The sequence below is a fragment of the Mobula birostris genome, chromosome 1 (assembly GCF_030028105.1).
Source record: "Mobula birostris isolate sMobBir1 chromosome 1, sMobBir1.hap1, whole genome shotgun sequence".
Taxonomy (NCBI): domain Eukaryota; kingdom Metazoa; phylum Chordata; class Chondrichthyes; order Myliobatiformes; family Myliobatidae; genus Mobula; species Mobula birostris.
In genome coordinates this window covers 47,402,918-47,423,788 of record NC_092370.1, presented here as the reverse complement: position 1 = coordinate 47,423,788, position 20,871 = coordinate 47,402,918, and positions in this window count along the sequence as shown.

Genomic DNA, 20,871 nt, shown 5'->3' with positions numbered 1-20,871 from the left:
TTCTTGCTAGAAAGGAATTAGATATTAAAATGGTACTGCACCAGAAATGCCTGGCAGTTTGCTGTGCAGTTCCTGGAAAATGTCCTTCATGAGCACGTATCATGCATTGCTATGTACGAATAAATGAGTCATTCTGTGATCTCTGCATGGTTACTTGTAGGTAAGTTTGGAGTTGCACCAAAGATTATCTTTAAACCTGAGCTATAAGGCTGTACTCCTTATAGATGTTCAGGTGAATTTGCACAAAGCATTGAACCGGTTAGCTGAACTGCAATCTGTAGTCTGTTAATTCTCTTTAAGAAATGTACATTTGACTTTGAATTTGAAAATTGACAAATTGGACAGAGAATTGGAGAGTCAGCTTCTCCAGCAATGATTTGGAGATCATGTGACCGATGTGGCAGCCACACAGTGAAAGTTAAAGGAGAACCAGGGAGCCTTACAATCCTATAGGACTCTGATACATGGCAAAGAACTTTGTCTGTTGCTTGACTTTTGCTGCAACAGCATCCCCTACAAAGATGTAAGTAATTGTGCATCTCTTGTCAATGTATTTAACTGTCATCCCCCCCCATGCTTTCCTTAGTGCCCTGTACTCATTTTCAATCTGCACATATTTACCTAATTTCCTTTAATTGGTATATTGATAAGCTATTTCTATCACAAGACCAAGCTGTCAAAATAAGGTGTATGAAAACTAACATATGCATTTCCACTGCTAATTGAAAATCTTGCAAATGCAAAGCAAATTAAGACAATTTTACTCAAATTAGAATGAGGACTAATAAAATATGCTTTGATATAAATATCAGTACTTATACTGTAAATCTGAAGTAAGTAACATAATCACAAAGATTGTCAAAGCAAAGTCTCCTCAACATCTCACTGAGTTATTGTGTTCAATACCAGACCTAGCTATTGATCATTACACCTAACTCTGGCTCCACCTAAAAGAATTCACAGATAGGTTGATCTCAGAAATGTATTGATCAGAATTCCCTGTCGCCAGCTCAGTGTACAATTAACATAGTGTGCACGAAGCCACTATTGTATATTAAGGCACAGACATTGCCCGAGGTGAAAGGTTAAATGCTAAGCAGTGGAGAATTCAGAAGTATTGCGATGATTAGCTCTGTGGAGCCAGAAAGGTCACGGCCACTGCTGGAGAGCTGCTTTCACAGAGTACCAATGTGATTCACCAGTGGACTTTCCTTTCAACAATCTGGCTTCTAAGCAGTTCTATTAGATCAACTCCAACTCGAATAGTAAATATTTACCGCTCCCAAGACTGGGTGAGTGGATTACTTCATTTGATGTGTTCAAGCCTTACCTGTGAGTGACCTGCATGTGTTTGTACTGTATATTTATACAACCTATTTGGATTTACTCCAGTTTGGTGTTGGGTCTAGGAAGAGCAACATGTGAGAAAACCAAATGCTTTTAGTCAGATTCCAAATTTAATTTGGAATACTATGGTTGGATACAATGTTGTAAAGTTCAGTGAGGCATCACTGATCACATGGAGATCCAACAGGTTGTAGTCAAAATGCAAATAGAGTAATGCCAGTGGATGACCTATCCCCTTAAACTTGGAGTATCGAATACAATAAACAAGAGAAAATCTACAGGTGCTGGAAATCCGAGCAACGCACACAAAATCCTGGAGGAATTCAGCAGGCCAGGCAGCACGTGTGGAAAAGAGTAAAAAGTCGACGTTTTGGGCCAGTACCCTTCATCAGAACTGGCCCCTCTCCTCCCTTCCCCCCACTTTCTTATTCTGACCCCATCTCTTTTTTCCAGTCCTGATGTAGAGGCTCGGCCTGAAACATCAGCTGTTTACTCTTTTCTGTAGATGCTATCTGGACTATTGAGTTCCTCAAACATTTTGTGTGTATTGCTATAGAATATAATAGTACAAAGCTGACAGTGAAATGCTGTAGAGTTGCTACAGTTAATTACAGAAGATAGAAATGAACAGCACATTTCAGAGCCTCCAGCCCACAATGATGTGCTGACCATGTAACCGACTCCAGAAACTGCCTAGAATTTCCCTATAGCCTTCTGTTTTTCCAAGCTGCATGTACCTATCTAAGAGGCTCTTAAAAGACCCTATTGTATCCACTTCCACCACTGTTGCCAGCAGTGCATTCCATGCACCCACCACCCTCTGTGTGAAAAACTTACCTCTGACATCCCCTTGGTATCTATTTCCAAACACCTTAAAACTATGCTTCCTTGTGTTAGCCATTTCAGCCCTGGGAAAAAGCCTCTGGCTAGCCACATGATCAATACCCCTTATTATCTTATACACCTCATCAGGTCACCTCTCATCATCCATCACTCCAGGGAGAAAAGGCCGAGTACACTCAAACTATTCTCATAAGGTACACCTTCCAACCCAGGCAACATCCTTGTAAATCTCTTCTGCACCCTCTCTATAGTATCCACATCCTTCCTGTAGTGAGGTGACCAGAAATGAACACAGTACTCCAAGTTGTGTCTGACCAAGGTGTTATAAAGCTGTAACATTACCTCACGGCTTTTGAACTCAATCACATGGTTGATGAAGGCCAACACATCATATGCCTTCTTAACAACACTGTCAACCTGCGCAGCAGCTTTGAGTGTCCTATTGACATGGACCCTAAGATCTCTCAGATCCTCCACACTGCCAAGAGTCTTACCATTGATATTATACAAAATAATTATGAATCTTGAGCAGCAAATATATAAAATCAGAAAAGTTGCAACAGATTGAAAAACAAATGCTTAAGCAGACTTTTCTGATTCACAGTACACCCTATATTTTCTTCTGACAGGCAAACCAATGATGGACCCTATAAAGACTTAATCATAAAAAAGTGAGAAGGAGCAGCCATAATAGCTGTAGTAATAAAAGGCAGGAAAATCCTGTGCAATGTAAAAACAAACTGCACTTTACTCCACACACCTGTTAGCTTTGTTACTCTGTTCTTGATGTCCACATTTGGGTTCAGGTCTTGCAGAGTTGTGACAGAATAATTATCAATATTTGTCATCTTTTTCCTACAAAGCCCACAAAGTTGGCAGCAGCTTCAGAACTTTTGCCTTGAATTTCCATGCGGTAGTGAGAATGTGGACTCATTGACTAACACTTACAGAGGTGTTAGAAAGTTTGTGAACCCTGTAGAATTTTCTCTATTTCTGCATAAATATGACCTGAAATGTGATCAATTCTTCACAAAGTCCTAAAACTAGATAAAGACAACCCAATTAAATAAATGACACAAAAACATTATACTTGTTCATTTATTTACTGAGAAAAATTATTCAATATTACACGTATTTGTTGGAAAAATATGGGATAGTGCCTTCTACAAAAGCTATTTGGAATCAGGTGTTCCAATCAATGAATTGAGATTGGAGATTTGGGTTGTAGAGGTGCCTTGCCCTATAAAAAAAACACACAAAGTCAGGTTACTGTCTTCTCAAGAAAGATCTGTTTATGTGCACCATGCCTTGATCAAAGCAACTTTCAGAAACTTTAGGAAAATTGTAGAGATGCATGAAAGTGGAAAAGGCCACAAAAGCATTTCCAAAGACCTGAGTGTTCATCAGTCCACAGTAAGATAAATAGTCTACAAATGGAGGAAACTCAGTACTGTTGCTCCTCTCCCTAGGAGTGGGAATCCTGCAAAGATCACACCAAGAGCACAAGGTGCAATGCTGAAGGAGTTGAAAAAGAACCTAAGGATAACAGCAAAAGACCTGCAAGAAATCTCTAGAACTCACTCAAGTCTCTGTTCACGTTTCCAAATACCGAACAAGAATGGTGTTTGTGGAAGGACACCACAGAGGAAACCATTGCTCTCCAAAAAAAAGTTGCTGCACATCTCAAATTTGCAAAATACCACCTGGATGTTCTACAAAGTTCTGTGACAGATGAGACAAAAGTTGAACTTTTTGGCAGAAATGCATATTGCTATGTTTGGAGGAAAAAGGGCAATACACACCAACACCAAAACCTCATCTCAACTGTGAAGCGTGGTGGAAGGAGCATCATAGTTTGGGGCTGCTTTGCTACCTCAGACCCTGGGCAGCGAATTGAAAATTGTATCAGGACATTTTACAGGAGAATGTTAGGACAGCAGTCTGACACCTGAAGCTTAATAGAAGTTGAATAATGCAACAAGACAATGATTTAAAAGACAAGAGTAAATCAACAACAGGATAGTTTAAAAAGAAGAAAATTTGTGTTTTGGAAAGAAGTCCTCACCTTAATCCTATAGAAATGTTGTGGAAGAAACTGAACCAAGCAGTTAATGCAAGGAGGCCCACAAACATCCCAGAGCTGAAGCGGTCTTGTAAGGAGGAATGGTCTAAAATTCCTCCAAGCCAAGGTGCAGGACTGATCAACAGTTCCTGGAAATGTTTTGGTTGAAGTTATTGCTGCACAAAGGGGTCGCACCAATTTCTGAAAACAAAGGTTCACATACTTTTCCAACAAATGCATGTAATATTGGTTAATTTTTCTCAATAAATAAATGAATAAGTGTGATGTTTTTTTGAGTTATTTATTTAATTGGGTTCTTTTTATCTAGTATTAGGAGTTAATGTGAACACCTGATCACATTTTAGGTCATATTTATGTAGAAATAGAGGAAATTCTACAACGTTCACGAACTTTCTAGCACTTCTAGAGGAAGGTCACCAGAAATCTATGCTGGTGGCAAGGAGGCGGAAGTGGCTTACACCACTGGTCTTAACGGAAATGAAGTATTATAAGGTGGAATAGTAATGTTGTGGTCACTGCAAACACTTTACAGTGCCAGCGATTACTGATCGGGATTCGATTCCCGCTGCTGTTTGTAAGGAGTCTGTGCATTCTCCTAGTGACCCTGTGGATTTTTCCCAGTACTCCAGTTTCCTCCAATTTCCCAAAAGAAGACACATGGTTAGTGAGCTGTGAGCATGCTATGTCGGCGTTGGAAGTACGGCGACACGTGCAGGCTGCACCAGCACATCCAAGCAATGACTCAAATGACGCATTTCACTGTATATTTCTATGGTTCAATGCTCATGTGAGAAATAATCTTGAATCTTTAATCTTCAAAAGAGAATCTGGCATTTTAATGAGTTTACAGATTATGTGATAGCCCATAGCCATTCATGAATCATCAGTTTTGATCTGGCTGATTGAGCACAGGGCAGAACCACAAGATACAATGGAAGCTGTCTTTGCTGACCAGATGGGATTTAGTGTTCACTTTATCATGGACAAATGCATTTGTGACAGGTATCTTATAGAGGGTGAGGCTGAGTCAGTTATCTCCTTGCGCCAGTTATCATCTGTGTCCTTTGGAACTGATCAGCCTGGTCAGGGGTGCTGCTACTGAGTCACTTTTGCAACTGGACAAACAAGTTCCCCAGACAGAGTACAGTCTGTATTCCTCCTACCATTAGTGCTTTAACCAAGTACTGCAGCATTAGCTGAAGGAGATTTTTAGGTGGTATTTTGTTGGAGACACCTTTGCCTTTATCTTATATTGCAAGATTCTTTGGGGTTTGGGTTTACACTCCCTGGCACAATCACTCTTGGCTGTTTACCCCTTTGCCTCTACATCTAGTCGATCAACTTTAACTGAGCGACAGGATATAATGACTTAAGTGGAACATTGGGTGAAATATATGATTCTGTGAGAATGATTATGTCAGGCTGTTATTTTTCTTGTCTTTAGGACAGCTCTTCCAATTCAGCCGTCCAGATTATTGAGAGAAAGTCATCTGGTTTGAATGTGGAGTTGTTTAACTGCAACAGAAAGGGAAGTACTAGGTGACTAGGGTTAACCACTGACAACCAGGGTGATGACTCCATTGCATACCCAATCTACAGTATATTTTTCCAAAATGTTCATAAGTAAAGTCTTGAAATTTTAGAGCAAACCACTGGCCTTGCTGCAATAGCACTTCTGCTACGTGGACTGTTCAGGAGCAGCCCAGTAACACTGGTGCATGGTTCTGCTGCAAACTGCATATTGTTGTTATCACAAAGGTGGAGCCAAGGGGAAGGAGTACAAAGAATTGCAACCTTATGGAATATAGTCATGAGAAGGCAGCAATGATCACCCTTTTGATGATTTCAGTTCAGGGGAAGACTATTCAGACTGCACCTTTCTGTTGATGTATGAAAAGCTCACTCCAAGGCTACGGGAGACAGATAAATGGCTGACTGTCAGGAGAGGGAAGGGAGGAGAATGTAAGATAGTGGAGTGCCCTCCTGTAGCCATCCCCCTCAATAATAAGCACTCCATTTTGAGTACTGTTGGGGGAGATGACCTACCTGGGCGAAGCAACAGTGGCTGTACCCCTGGCACTGAGTCTGGCCCTGTGGCTCAGAAGGGCAGGAAACTGCAGAGGTTGGCAGCAGTAATAAGGGACTCCATCGTTAGGGGGACAGATAGATGATTCTATGGATGCAAAAAGGAAACATGAATGGTAGTTTTACCTCCTATGTGCCAGGGTCTGTGCTCTTTCTGAACTCGTCCACAATATCCTGAAAAGGGAGGGTGAGCAGCAAAAAGTTGTGGTACATATTGGTACCGATGACATAAGTAGAAAAAGGGAGGAGGTCCTGAAAACTGAATACAGGGAATTAGGAAGGAAGCTGAGAAGCAGGATCTCAATGGTAGTAATCTTGGGATTGATGCCTGTGCTACGTGACCGTTAGGATAGGAATAGAATGAGGTGGAGAACAAATGTGTGGCTGAAGAATAGGAGCAAGGGCAAGGCTTCAGATTTCTGGATCATTGGCACCACTTCTGGGGCAGGTGTGACCTGTACAAAAGGGACGGGTTGCACTTGAATCCAAGTGGACCAATATCTTTGTGGGCAGGTTTACTAGAACTGTTGGGAGGGGAATGAACAGAGCAAAGAGTGAAGTTGTACCACAGGGGCAAAGCTCAAAAGGGCGAAGAATACAAGACTGAAGGTGTTGTACTTAAATGTGCATAACTTTCATGGAGCAATTAGAGATTTGTTGGTATGACACTGTGGGTATCATTGAGTTGTGGCTGGAGGAAGGTCATAGTTGGGAGCTTCATATCAAAGGATATACTTTGTATGGAAAGGACAGGCAGGAAGGTATATGTGCTGGTGTGGCTCTATTGGTAAGAGATGGAATTACATTTTTAGAAAGAGGTAACATAGAGTCAGAGAATGCCGAATCCTTGTGGGTGGAGTTAAGAAATGGAAAGGGTTAAAAAACCATTATAGGAATCAAATAAGCAGCCAAGAAGTGAGGTTGAGATTGCAAAGGTAGCTGGAAAAGGCATGTAATAAACGTTATGTCACAATTGTTATGAGGGACTTCAATATGCAAGGGAATGACGACAATCAGGTTGGTATCAGATGGCAAGAGAGGGAATTTGTTTAATGCCTACAAGATGGCCTTTTAGGGCAACGTGCTCCAGCCTATGAGGGGAAAGACTATCTTAGATTGGGTGTTGTGTAATAACCCAGATCTTATTAGGGAGCTTAATGTAAAATAACCCTTACGAGGCAGTGATCATAGTATGATTGAATTCACACTGCAGTTTGAGAGGGAGAAGCATCAGTCACATGTATCAGTATCACAATGGAATAAAGGGAATTATGGAGGCATGAGAGGGGAGCTTGCGCAGGTGGATTGGAGGAGAATACTGACGGGGATGACGACACAACAGAGGTGGCTGAGGTTTCTGGAAATAGTTCACAAGGCACAGGATAGATATGTCCCACAGAAGAATTAATTTTCAAATAGCAGCGTTAGGCAACTGTGGCTAATAAGGGATGTTAAAGGCTACCTAAAAGAGTTGATATTGGACCACTGGACTTTGGGAGGGGGGGGGCGAGTGAAGTGATGATGGTGCTAAACGGCGACTCCTTGCATCTTTGGAAACAGCTCTATTTCTGTCTTTGATATCTCTTTTTTTCCTCTTCAAGGTTCTTTTGAAGACCCTGACCTGGAGTTACACTCTGACTTCAGTTCTTTGAGGGAATGGGACCTGCTGTCAGGGCCTCACAACTGGTCGCTTTTTGATATCCCAAGGATGCAGCCTGGAAGACTAGCGTGCCTTCAGGGTGCTGGATTTTCGTGGCTTTGGAGACGGGCTGCTTCAAGGCTGGTGTCCCTGACTGAGGCATCTCAGGAGAACATGGAACATCAGGGGCAGCGAGTTAGCTGCCGTGGGCTGTGTGTCCAGAGACCTGAGCCTTGGGGCCTACTCTCTGGGCGCAGAGCTCGGAAAGCTGATGCAATAGACTTTTAACATCATAAATCTGTGAGTTGTTTGTTATGTCTCCCCTCTTGTTGTGATATAAGGACACCTCTTTTTCCCTAAATAGGGGGAGAGAGAGCGAGCCTGTGGTATGTCGAATTACCGGGTGAATGAGTAGTCATTGGGGTACTACAACTCTGTGTAGTTATTGATGCTTTGCTGCACGCATAAGTGCTCGGTGGGGGGGGGGGACTGATGCTGTTTTTTGCTGCTGCGGGGGGGGCGGGGGGTTCATTGCCTTGCTGCTGCTTGTGAATGGCAGGAAGGCTTTGGGGTTCTAACGTTTAACTGTCATTCATTCTTTGGGCACTCCTCTGTTTTCATGGATGTTTGCGAAGAAAAATAATTTCAGGATGTATATTGTATACATTTCTCTGATATTAAATGTACCTATTGAACTTATTGGAAAATGATGCTGGTAAGGTAGTATTGGGGGACAAAGAAATTAAAGATGACCTTAATAAGTACTTTTAATCAGTGTTCACTGTGGAAGATGCTAACACTGTGTCAGAGGTCGGTCTGTGTCAGGGAGCAGGAGTGAGTGCCATTGCTATTACAAAGGAAAAAGTGCTAGGCAAACTGAAAGGTCTAAAGGTGGACAAGTTACCTGGACCAGATGAACTACATCTTAGAGTCCTGAGAGACGTTCCTGAGGAGATAATGGATGCAATGGTCATGATCTTTCAAGAATCACTTGATTCTGGCGTGTTACCAGATGACTGGAAAATTGCAATTGTCACTCCATTCTTTCAATAGACAATAGACAACAGACAATAGGTGCAGAAGTAGACCATTCGGCCCTTCGAGACTGCACCGCCATTCTGAGATCATGGCTGATCATCTACTATCAATACCCGGTTCCTACCTTGTCCCCATAACCCTCGATTCCCCTATCCATAAGATACCTATCTAGCTCCTTCTTGAAACTATCCAGAGAATTGGCCTCCACTGCCTTCTGAGGCAGGGCGTTCCACACCTCCACAACTCTCTGGGAGAAGTTCCTCCTCAACTCTGTCCTAAATGACCTACCCCTTATTCTTAAACCATGCCCTCTGGTACTGGACTCTCCCAGTATCTGGAACATATTTCCTGCCTCTATCTTGTCCAATCCCTTAATAATCTTATATGTCTCAATCAGATCCCCCCTCAATCTCCTCAATTCCAGCGTGTACAAGCCCAGTCTCTCTAACCTCTCTGCGTAAGACAGTTCGGTCATCCCAGGAATTAACCCAGTGAACCTACGCTGCACCTCCTCCACAGCCAGGATGTCCTTCCTTAACCCTGAAGACCAAAACTGCACACAATACTCCAGGTGTGGTCTCACCAGGGCCATGTACAAATGCAAAAGGATTTCCTTGCTCTTGTACTCAATTCTCTTTGTAATAAAGGCCAACATTCCATTAGCCTTCTTCATTGCCTGCTGCACTTGCTCATTCACTTTCAGAGACTGATGAACAAGTACTCCTAGATCTCTTTGTATTTCTCCCTTACCTAACTCCACACCGTTCAGGTAATAATCTGCCTTCCTGTTCTTGCTCCTAAAGTGAATAACCTCAACTTATTCACATTAAACGCCATCTGCCAAGTTTCTGCCCACTCACACAGCCTATCCAAGTCACCTTGAATTCTCCTAACATCCTCATCACATGTCACACTGCCACCCAGCTTAGTATCATCAGCAAACTTGCTGATGTTATTCACAATGCCTTCCTCTAAATCATTGATGTAAATCGTAAACAGCTGTGGTCCCAATACCGAGCCCTGTGGCACCCCACTAGTCACCACCTGCCATTCCGAGAAACACCCATTCACTGCTACATTTTGCTTTCTATCTGCCAACCAGTTTTCTATCCATGTCAATATCCTCCTCCCTAATGCCATGAGCTCTGATTTTACCCACCAATCTCCTATGTGGTACCTTATCGAATGCCTTCTGAAAGTCAAGGTACACCACATCCACTGGATCTCCTGCGTCTATCTTCCTGGTTACATCCTCGAAAAACTCCAATAAATTAGTCAAGCATGATTTGCCCTTGGTAAATCCATGCTGGCTCGGCCCAATCCTATCACTGCTATCAAGATATGCCGCTATTTCATCCTTAATAATGGACTCTAGCATCTTCCCCACTACTGATGTTAGGCTAACAGGGCGATAGTTCTCTGTTTTCTCCCTCTCTCCTTTCTTAAAAAGTGGGAAAACATTAGCCATTCTCCAATCCTCAGGAACTGATCCTGAATCTAAGGAACATTGGAAAATGATCAGCAATGCATCCACAATTTCCAGAGCCACCTCCTTTAGTACCCTAGGGAGGAAAGGCAAAAGAGAGGAAATTATAGGCTAGTTAGGCTAACCTCAATGGTTGGGAAAGTGTTGGAGTCCAATAACAAAGATGAAGATTTTGGTATATTTGTAAACTAAAGTTAAAAGAAGTCAAAATTGACAAGGTTTTGATAAAGGGAAATCTTGCCTGACAAATTCGATAGAATTATTTAAAGAAGTAACAAGCAGGGTGGACAAAGAGGCAGTGGACATCATTTACTAAGATTTTCAGTAGGCATTTGATAAGGTGTATCACATGAGGCTGCTTAACAAGATAAAATTCTATGGTGTTGCAGAAAATATACTATCATGGATAGAGGAATGGCTGACAGGCAGGAGGCAGCAAGTGGGAATAAAGGGGCCTTTACTGGTGAGTTGCCAGTGACTAGTGGTGTTCCTCAGGGTCAGTATTGGGACTGTTACTTCTCACATTGTTTGTTAATGATTTTGATAGTGAAATTGATGGCTTTATGGCAAAGTTTGCAGATAATACAAAGATAGTTGAAGGGGTAGGTAGTGCTGACGAAGCAATGTGATTGCAGGAGGACTTAGACAAATTGGAAGAGTGGGCAAAAAAGTGGCAGATGGAATACAGTGTTGGGAAATGTATGATGATACATTTTGGTAAAAGGAACAATAGTGCAGACTATTATCTAAATAGGGAAAAAAATTCAAACATCAGAGATACAGAGGGACTTAGGAATCCTTGTGCAAGATTTCCAGACGGTTAATTCATAGGTTGAGTCTGTGGTAAAGAAGGCAAATGCAATATTGTCATTTATTTCAAGGGGAATAGAATATAAATACAAGGAAATAATGCTGAAGATTTATAAGACACCAGTCAGGCCACATTTGGAGTATTGTCAAAAGGTTTTGGGCTCCTTATCTCAGAAAGGATGTATTGTCATTGGAGAGAGTCCAGAGGAGGTTCACAAGGATGATTCCAGGAATGAAGAGGTAATGAGGAGTGTTTGGCAGCTTTGGGTCAGTGCTCACTGGAATCTAGAAGAATGCAGGGGATCTCTTTGAAAACTACCAACTGTTGAAAGGACTAGATAAGGTGGATGTGGAGAGGATGCTTTCTCTGGTGGAGGTAGCCTGAACTAAAGGGGACAGCTTCAAAATTGAGGGGCAACTTTTGAGAACAAAGGTAAGGAGGATTTTTTTTTTAGCCAAAGTACGGTGATTCTGTGGACTGCTCTGCCACATACTGCGGTGGAGGCCAAGACTGTGGGTATATTCTAAACGGAAGTGGATAGATTCCTGTTTGATCAGGGCATCAAGGGATATGGTTAGAGGCCAGGTGTATGGGGTTGAATGGGATCTGGAATCAGCCATGAATAAATGACAGAGCAGACTTGATGGGCTGAATGGCCTAATTCTGCTCCTATGTCTTATGGTCCAGGGAGAAAGTTGCCATTTTGATTCAAGGCTGCATAACGGACTCATGACCCAAGCTACCCCTCTCCCTCCACAGATGCTGTATGGCCCGTCGATTTCTTCCAGTGGTTTGCCTTTTTTTTGCTCCAGATCGCAATCTCTTGTGCCTCCGGTCATTTCAAGAGCATTTTATCTGAGCTCTATTCTGCTCAGACGACAAATCTTAGTTTCTAAATTTAGAAAACTGAATATATGCAGGAAAATAGATATTAAAAGAATTCAGCCCTGATACACATCAATTTAAAATTACAACAGGAAAATATAGAGAACATTGTTTAAATTCAGTGACTAAACATTGAAATGATACGGCATTAGCTGATTCAGTTTGAGTTCATACTTCACATCTTGGGACTGATGTCATATAATGTCAACAGAACAGGGCAGTGAGGGGAAGTAAACCACTATGAGTAAATGAGGACTCCTCCCAAAACCATGAGCCATGGAGGGTAGGTCTGAGAGCAAGGCAGGTTTCCTGGTGCCAATGTAAATGAGGTATGCTGCAAGGTCACTCTGCGGACACAGTGTGGAGAATCTCTGAGTCATTTACAAGTCCCTGAAGGGAAGCAGTAGAATAGAGGCTCGAGAACATACCGTTGCTTTAGCCGTGTCTGCCTCTGGTAATTACATGGCAGCTGAACATTTTAGGTTGGCAAACCCCATTCACTCGAGCAAATCAATCCACTTACTGAATTTAGTCAAGAAGTTCATTCCCAAGTTCAAATGAAAGAAATGTTACGTCAAGTGCTATAATGAGTGAAAAATAATGCTTCTTTAAAGTGCAGAATTACACTGAACTCACTGAGTTTGTGAGTGGTTTGGTTGAATATGTGCTGATAGTGCACATGCGCCGGTCGTGCATGCAGCCTGGTACAGCCGTTCCGATCTATTCTTACTTTCTTCTTCTTACTTTTTAATTTACGTTATTTTTTGTATTTTTTTTCTCACAGTAACATGTCGAAGCTGCACCCTCTCTAACATGCTGGTAGAGAGAGTTTTATTTGGGTTTTCTTTAGCGCTGGAAATGGTTACATCCTGACACGCGGGAGAGAAGCAAGGTCACATTGTCTATTCCATGGACCAGCAAAGACCGGCCGGCCTAGCGAACAGAGCGGTGGACACCCCTGCTGAAATCCAGAGGAAAACGCACAGAGGGGGATCACAAAGCTGAGGAAAGAGGACCAGGTCGAGACAACAGAGACTTTTGGAGAAGAGGAGTTCGGTGGGTAATACCACTCCGGCTGACCAGAAGTGCACTGAGAGCGGTAAGCGTAAAGGAGTTTGGTGCTTACTGTTCTGGCTAACAACGGATGGTGCAATCCAGGGTATATTATGATCGAGGAACGTGATTGCAGACTGGATATTGAACTTTTTACTGTTGGACTTTGGCCACATTCCACTGTGATACAACACTGGGCGGCACGGGAGGTTGTTCCTGCCTGTGGCCATCGAACGTGCAGCTCCTCCCGTGGAGGGTCAGACACCCTGAGCCAATAGACTGGTCCTGGACTTATTTTCCATCTGGCATAGTTTGCATTTTGTTGTTTGATTGTTGGGGTTTTTTGTATTGCTATACTTACGCTCTATTCTTGGTTGGTGTGACTGTACCGAAACCAAATTTCCCACCGGATTAATAAAGTATATCTATCTATCTATCTATCTGACATGTTACGTGTAATTAATGCTTACAATGTTGTTACGTACATTATTTTGTTGGACACCTATTTAAATAATAATTCCTTTAGACAATGCTCTAAATGTAAAGCACGATGGTCATATGGAATAATATTAGAAGGATTCAGAAAATAGAACAACAATGCAAAGACAGCATAATTATTTTGGAGAAATTCAAAGTACATTTATTATCAAAGAATGGATAAATTATAGAAACTTGAGATTTGTTTGCTTACGGACAGCCATAAAGCAAGAAACTGAAAAGATCTCAATTAAAAAAAAATAAAATAAAGACCAACACCTGATGTGCAGAGAAAGGGGAAAAAACGGGCAAGAAAGTAGAAGTAAATAAAATGTTGGAAAATGCATGTTCATGCTCTTTGGTAGAAGAAATAAATGTGCAAACTATTTTCTAAATGGGGAGAAAATCCAAAAAGCTGAGATGCAAAAGGACCTGGAGTTCTTGTGCAGAACACCCCAAAGGTTCACTTGCAGGTTGGGTTGGTGGTGAGGAAGGCAAGTAGAATGTTGGCATTCATTTCAAGAGGTCTACGGTATAAGAGCAGGGATGTGATAGAGAGGCTTTATAGGGCACTGGTGAGGCCTGAACGGTTTTGGGCTCCTCATCTAAGAAAAGATATGCTGGCTTTGGAGCGATTTCAGAGGAGATTCAAAAGGATAATTCTGGGAATGAAAGGGTTAGCATATGATGAACGTTTGATGGCTCTGAGCCCATTCTGCTGGAATTTAGAATGACGATGGGGATCTCATTGAAACATTGATCTCATTGTTGCATAGGAGGGGAATTAAGGGTTATGGGAAAAAGCAAGATCAGCCATGATCTTACTGAATGGAGGAGCAGGCTTGACGGGTCAGATGGCCTACTCCTGCTCCTATTTCTTATGTTCTTATGAAACCTTTCAAAGGTTGAAAGGCCTAGACAGAGTAGCTGTGGAAAGGATGTTTCCTGTGGTGGAGGAGTCTAGGACAAGAGGGCACAGCCTCAGGATAGAGGGGCGTCCATTTAAGACAGAGATGCAGAGAAATTTCTTTAGTCAGAGGGTAGTAAATTTGTGGAATTTGTTACCACAGGCAGCTGTGGAGGCCAGGTTGTTGGGTGTACTTAAGGCAGAGATTGATAGGTTCTTGATTGGATCAAAATATATGGGGAGAAGGCCTAGGGGAGGGGCTGTGGAGGGAAAAAAAAGATCTGTCATGATTGAATGGCAGAGCAGACTCAATGGGCCAAAAGGCCTAATTCTGCTCCTATGTCTTATGGTCTTATGGTCTTATTACAGAATCCAGTTCCTTGGAAAATGATTCATTGTATTAATCAAAGTAGCAACCTTTTCTCATTTCCTTCTGTATATTTCTGTGTGTACAAGTTGGGGTGCTCCTAGGGCCTGGTAAATGGAAGGCACCTGTCCATACCTCCACCTCCTGCACCAATGCATCTTGTATCAGCAAATCATGGAACGCAATCTGTCTTGGGTGTTATGTCATTCCTGAAAACCTGAGGTGAGCATCTGTTGTAGGATTGTGATACAAGGGACTGCAAATGGTGGAATCTGGAGCAACTGGCAAGATGCTGGAGGGGCTCAGCTGATCAGGCAGCATTTGTGGAGGGAAACAGACATCTGATGTTTCAAAACAAGACCTTTCATCTGGATGGTCTTGACTTGAAATGTCAACTATCCATTTCATTCCACAGATGCTACTTGACCTGCTGAGGTTCTAGAGCATCTTATCAGTTGCAAGCTGCCAATCTTGCTGCAGCCACAATGTACCTTCCCTTAAGAACTGCATGTTGTCTAGATAGAGCGCATGCCTGCTTTAACCAGTGATCCATGCTCCTGAAGTCTTGTCATTGCTGGGAAAATAAGCCACTGAGAGGGTATAAAGCCGCATTCGTGTATAGGTGCAAGCAATGTGATTTCAGTGTGCTATCTGCATCAGAAGCAATGGCTTAGTTATGAAGAGTAATCTTTTTGCTGTTTTAAGCGGGTTAGGTCTCCTACATGATGCAAGACTGAATGTTGAAACTATAAGGGAAAAGAGGCATGATATGATTTTTTCAATTCAGCTAGATCACAAATAGAATGTAGAGTACACAAGCTGCAACTGCTCTCTAATTAGCACTGCGCAAAAGCCTGATAAGAGTCTTGGGCAGCTTTAAGGCGATTAGTGATGAGTACCTGTTTGCTTGCCACTGATCACAACATCTAGAGCAATGAGTATATTGTGGAAAAATTAAGTAGGCCTCTTTTGCATAATAAAATACATCAAAGAGCAACATGGGTAACTATTTTTATTCATGATGTTTAGTATTGAATAGAGCTATCAGATGCTTAATATCCACTGTATTAAACAGGTTAATGATTCATCTGAAGGATGACACTTTCTTGTTACGGTTGAAGAATTCACTTAGAATACAGGCTCAAGAAGTGCAATGAGCTTGAACCTGTAATTTTGATGAAATAAATTAAAACTGAACAGCAAATGTAGCTAGTCTAGATTGACAACACAGAAATGAGAGCTCAAATACCACTTTGGTAGCTGTGGAATTTAAATTTGATTTTGCATTACAAAATTCCTTCCTATGACAGGATGTTATGATATTGATGACATCAGGAAATCCTGAAGTTTGAAGACTTCAGAGCAAGACTGCGGTACCAGAAAGACATCAGTGCTCTCTGCTTTACAGAGATATGACTCATCATCAGAACTCCGGACACAGCAATTCAGCCCGAGCACTTCACCATCCACCGTGTGGACCAGACGGCGACAGCAGGTAAAGACAGAGACAGCAGCCTTTGCTTCATGATAAACACATTGTGGTGCACAAACATAGTCTCAGTCCTGCTGTCCTGAGCTGGGACATCTGGCAGTCCAGTATCCTCTGTTCCACTCACCAAAGGAGTTCTCCACCATCACCCTGATTGCATTGCACATTCCATCCCTGGCCAGTGCCAGGCTGGCAGTGGAGGACCTGAGCACCATGATCAGCAGTCATGAGACAGGGCACCCTGATGTCTTCCCAATTATTGTTAGAGACTTCAGCTAGGCTAGCTTGAAGAATTCACTGACTAACAACCACCTGTGGAACCAGAGGTGCCAACACTTTTACATCATCATCATCATCAATAGACACTTCCGCACTTCTGATCACTTGGTAGTACTCCAGCTGTCAGCGTACAGGCAAAGATTAACGTCTGCAGGACTAGTGGTGACGACTCTGAAGGTATGATCAAGGGAGGCACTGCTTTGAATCCATTAACTGGATCATATTCAGAGTTTCATCTGCAGATCTTAATAAGTATGCCACCGCTGTCACCAACTTCATCAAGATCTGCAGGGACGAGTGTGGGCAATTGAAAACAGACCGAGTTTTCCCAGACCAGAAGCCCTGGATGAACCATGAGATTAGCAGTTTGCTAAAGGCTAGATTTCTGGTATTCAAGATGGGCAACTGAGAATCAGTGCCTCTACTTTCTTAGAGATTTGCCTGAACTCAGTATGTCATCTAAATCTGTGAAAAACTTCAAAAGATGTACAATGAAGAGTATCCTAACTTGTTGCATCATGGGCTGGTATGGAAATGCCAATGCCCTAGAACAGAAAAAGCTACAAAAGTAGGGGATATGGCAGAGTACATCACAGGTACTACTGCCCAACACTGAGCACATCTACAAGGAGAGCTGCCACAAAATAGTAGCATCCATCATCAATGACCCCCACCATCCAGGCCGTGCTCTGTTCTTGCTGCTGCCATCTGGAAGGTGGTACAGAGCCTTAGGTCCCACACCAGGTTCAAGAGCAGCTATTACACCTTAACTATCAGGAACCTGAAGTAGCATGGATAAAATTCACTCACGTCATCTCTGAACTGATTCCACAACCTATGAACTTGCTTTAAAGGACTCTGCAACTCCTGTTCTCAATATTATTTATTACTTATATATCTACCATTACTACTTTGTTCTTCTTTTGTATTTGCAGAAATCGTTGTCGTTGCACATTGTCTGTCTTTGTTTTGTGAATAGTTTTTCATTGATGCTGTCATATTTCTTTGTATTTATTGTGAAGGTATGCAAGAAAATAAATCTCAGGGTGGTATATAGTGACATATATGTACTTTGATAATAAATTTACTTTCAATTTTGAACTTTGAACTTTGAACTACAGCTATGCCATCATGAGAGTGAAAAGCAAACACTGTGTGAATTTAGAGATACAATTGAATGCATGGTAGCACAGGGTTTGTATGCCATTACTTCCTGTAAACAGCATAAATGGCAGTGATGATTTCCTCCTCGACAAGCTTATTGCCTTACATGCATGCTTTGAAAGGGAGAACAACAATACACCTCTGCAAATCCCCACACCATCCAGTGCCATCTCAGAGTCTGATGGTCAGAACATCATTCAGAGGGTGAACCAGGCCCCATCAGGCCCCAACAGTGTGCCTGGCCAAGTACTGAAAGCCTGTGCTGACCAACGGGCTGGAGTGTTCAAGGACCTCTTTAATCTCTGAACACTGCAGTCAGAGATTCTCACCTTCTTCAAAGAGGTAGCAATCATGTCACTGCCCAAGGAGAGCAGGGTCATAGAGGGACACTGGTTGAGAGAGTGAGCAACTTTAAAGTCCTGGGTGTCAACAACTCCAAGGACTTGCCCGGAGCTTAACACTTGGATACAAACATGAAGAGGGCACATCTGTGGCTCTGCTTCATTAGCAGTTTGAGGAGATACCGTACATCGTCAAAGACTCTTACAAATTTCTAAAGCTGTATGGTGGAGAGCTTTCTGGTTGACTTCATCAGAGCCTGGTATAGAGGCTCCAATGCACAGGATAGCAAGAGGATGCAGAGCATTGTAAACTCAGTGAGCTCCATCACCAGCACAAACTTCCCCACCACCAAGGACATTTTCGAGAGGTGAAAATGGACATCCATCATTGAGGAACCTCAACATCTTTTCTCATTCCTACCATTGTGAAGCCTGAAGACCACCAATCAATAATTCAGAAACAGGTTCTTCTCCCCCACCATCAAATCTCTGAACACTACCTCGTTATTCCCTTATTTGCACTATTTCATTTATTTCGTGTTGTATTGCAATTTTGTAACTGCACCACGGACACAAAACAACAAACTTCATGTCCTATAAAACGGTAGTAACAAAACTGATTCTGATTCGGATATTGATTCTCAAAGTTTAGTGGAATTTTGAGACATTTTCATTCAGCAAGCTATTGTTAGGTTAATTGAGAATTTCAATAATGCATTTTGCTTGGTAAATATACTAATTATCTGGAAATTAAGCTGGCAACCAAGTTAGGATACATATCAACCACATTCAAATTATTTGTTGTAATGTGTGAGGTTGCAGAACTCTCCTCCAAAGTTTTGCTCAGATTGTGGGTGATCATGGCTATGCTGAAAAGTAAACATATAAAACAGTTCTATACACTTTAGTGGGTATTTTAATTAGAAATCTTTGTTATTACAATTTAACTTCTGCTTTTTAGTATACTCTGGTCTTTCTTGTCTGTGCATACAAGAAAATCTCTTATCCACTGCAGAATCCATTGATATTTTATCAACCCCAACTAAGCAATGATGTTATGACTTGGGCATTTACTAGATAATACTATTGTAAAGTAATAGTATTGCTATTTAGTACTTGCTATTACTAAGGCAAAGGTGCTTGAGAAGTTGAAAGGTCTGAAACTATATAAGACATCTGGACCAGATGGGCTACATCCCAGGGTTATGAAAGAGCTACCTGAGGCTGAAGAAATTATGGAGACATTAGATGTGATCTTTCAAGTATTGCTAGAATCTGGAATGTTTCTGGAGGACAGGAAAATTGCAAATGTCACTTCACTCTTTGAGAAGGAAGAAAAGTAAAAGACAGAAGATTATAGACCAGTTTGAGGGACCTCAGTGGTTGGGAAGATGTAGGAGTCCATTATTAAAGATGAGGTTTCGGGGTAAATAGAGACATATGATAAAATAGGCCTAGGTTTCCTTAATGGGAAATCAAGTTTGACAAATGTGTTGAATTTTTTGAGGAAATAACTGACAGGATAGACAAAGGTGAGTCAGTGGATGTCGTTTACTTGGAATTTCAGGCCTTTGACAAGGTGCCACACATGATGCTGCTAAACAAGTTAAGAGCCCCTTGTGATAGGAAATATAGAAGCGTTTATAGAAATTTGGCTAACTGGCACAGGAAAAGAGTGGGGATAAAAAGGGTATTTTCTGGTTGACTGCAGTGTCTAGTGGTGCTCCTTGGGGTTTGGCGTTGGGACCACTTGTTTTCATGTTATATGTCAGTGATATGGACGACAGAATTGATGACTTTGTGGCTATATTAGCACACAGTATGAAGATAAGTGGAGGGGCAGGTAGTGTTAAGGAAGCAAGGAGTCTGCAGAAGGGCTTAGACAGAAGGGAAAGTAAGTGACAGATGGACTATGAAGATGCACTTTAGTAGAAGGAATAAAGGTGTAGACTATTTTCCAAATGTGGAGAAAATTCAAAAATCAGTGTTGCACAGGGACTTGTAAGTCCTTGTGCAGGATTCTCTAAAGGTTAGCTTGCGAGTTGAGTCAGTGGTAAGGAAGGCCAATACAATGTTAGCATTCTTTTCAAGAAAATTGGAATATAAAAACAAGGATGTAATGCTGAGGCTTTATAAGGCATTGGTTCAACTACACCTGGAATATTGTGAGCAATTTTAGACCATAAGATATAAGATCAGAGTTAGGCCATTTGGCCCATCGCATCTGCTCTGCCATTGGCTGATTCAATTTTCCTCTCAGCCCAATGTCCTAACTTCTCCCCATATCCCTTCTTGCCTGTCCAATCAAGAATCTATACATAAATATTTGGCCTCCACAGCTGCCTCTAGCAAAGAATTCCGCAGATTCACCACTCTCTGACTAAAGAGATTCCTCAGCAACTCCATTCTAAAAGGATGCACCTCTATTTTGAGGCTGTGTCCTTTGGTCTTAGACTCTCCCACCATAGGAAACACCCTCTACACATCCAATCTATCAAAGCCTCTCAGCATTCAATAGGTTTCAATGAGGTTGCCCCTCATTCTTCTGAATTCTAGTGAGTACAAGCCCAGAACCAT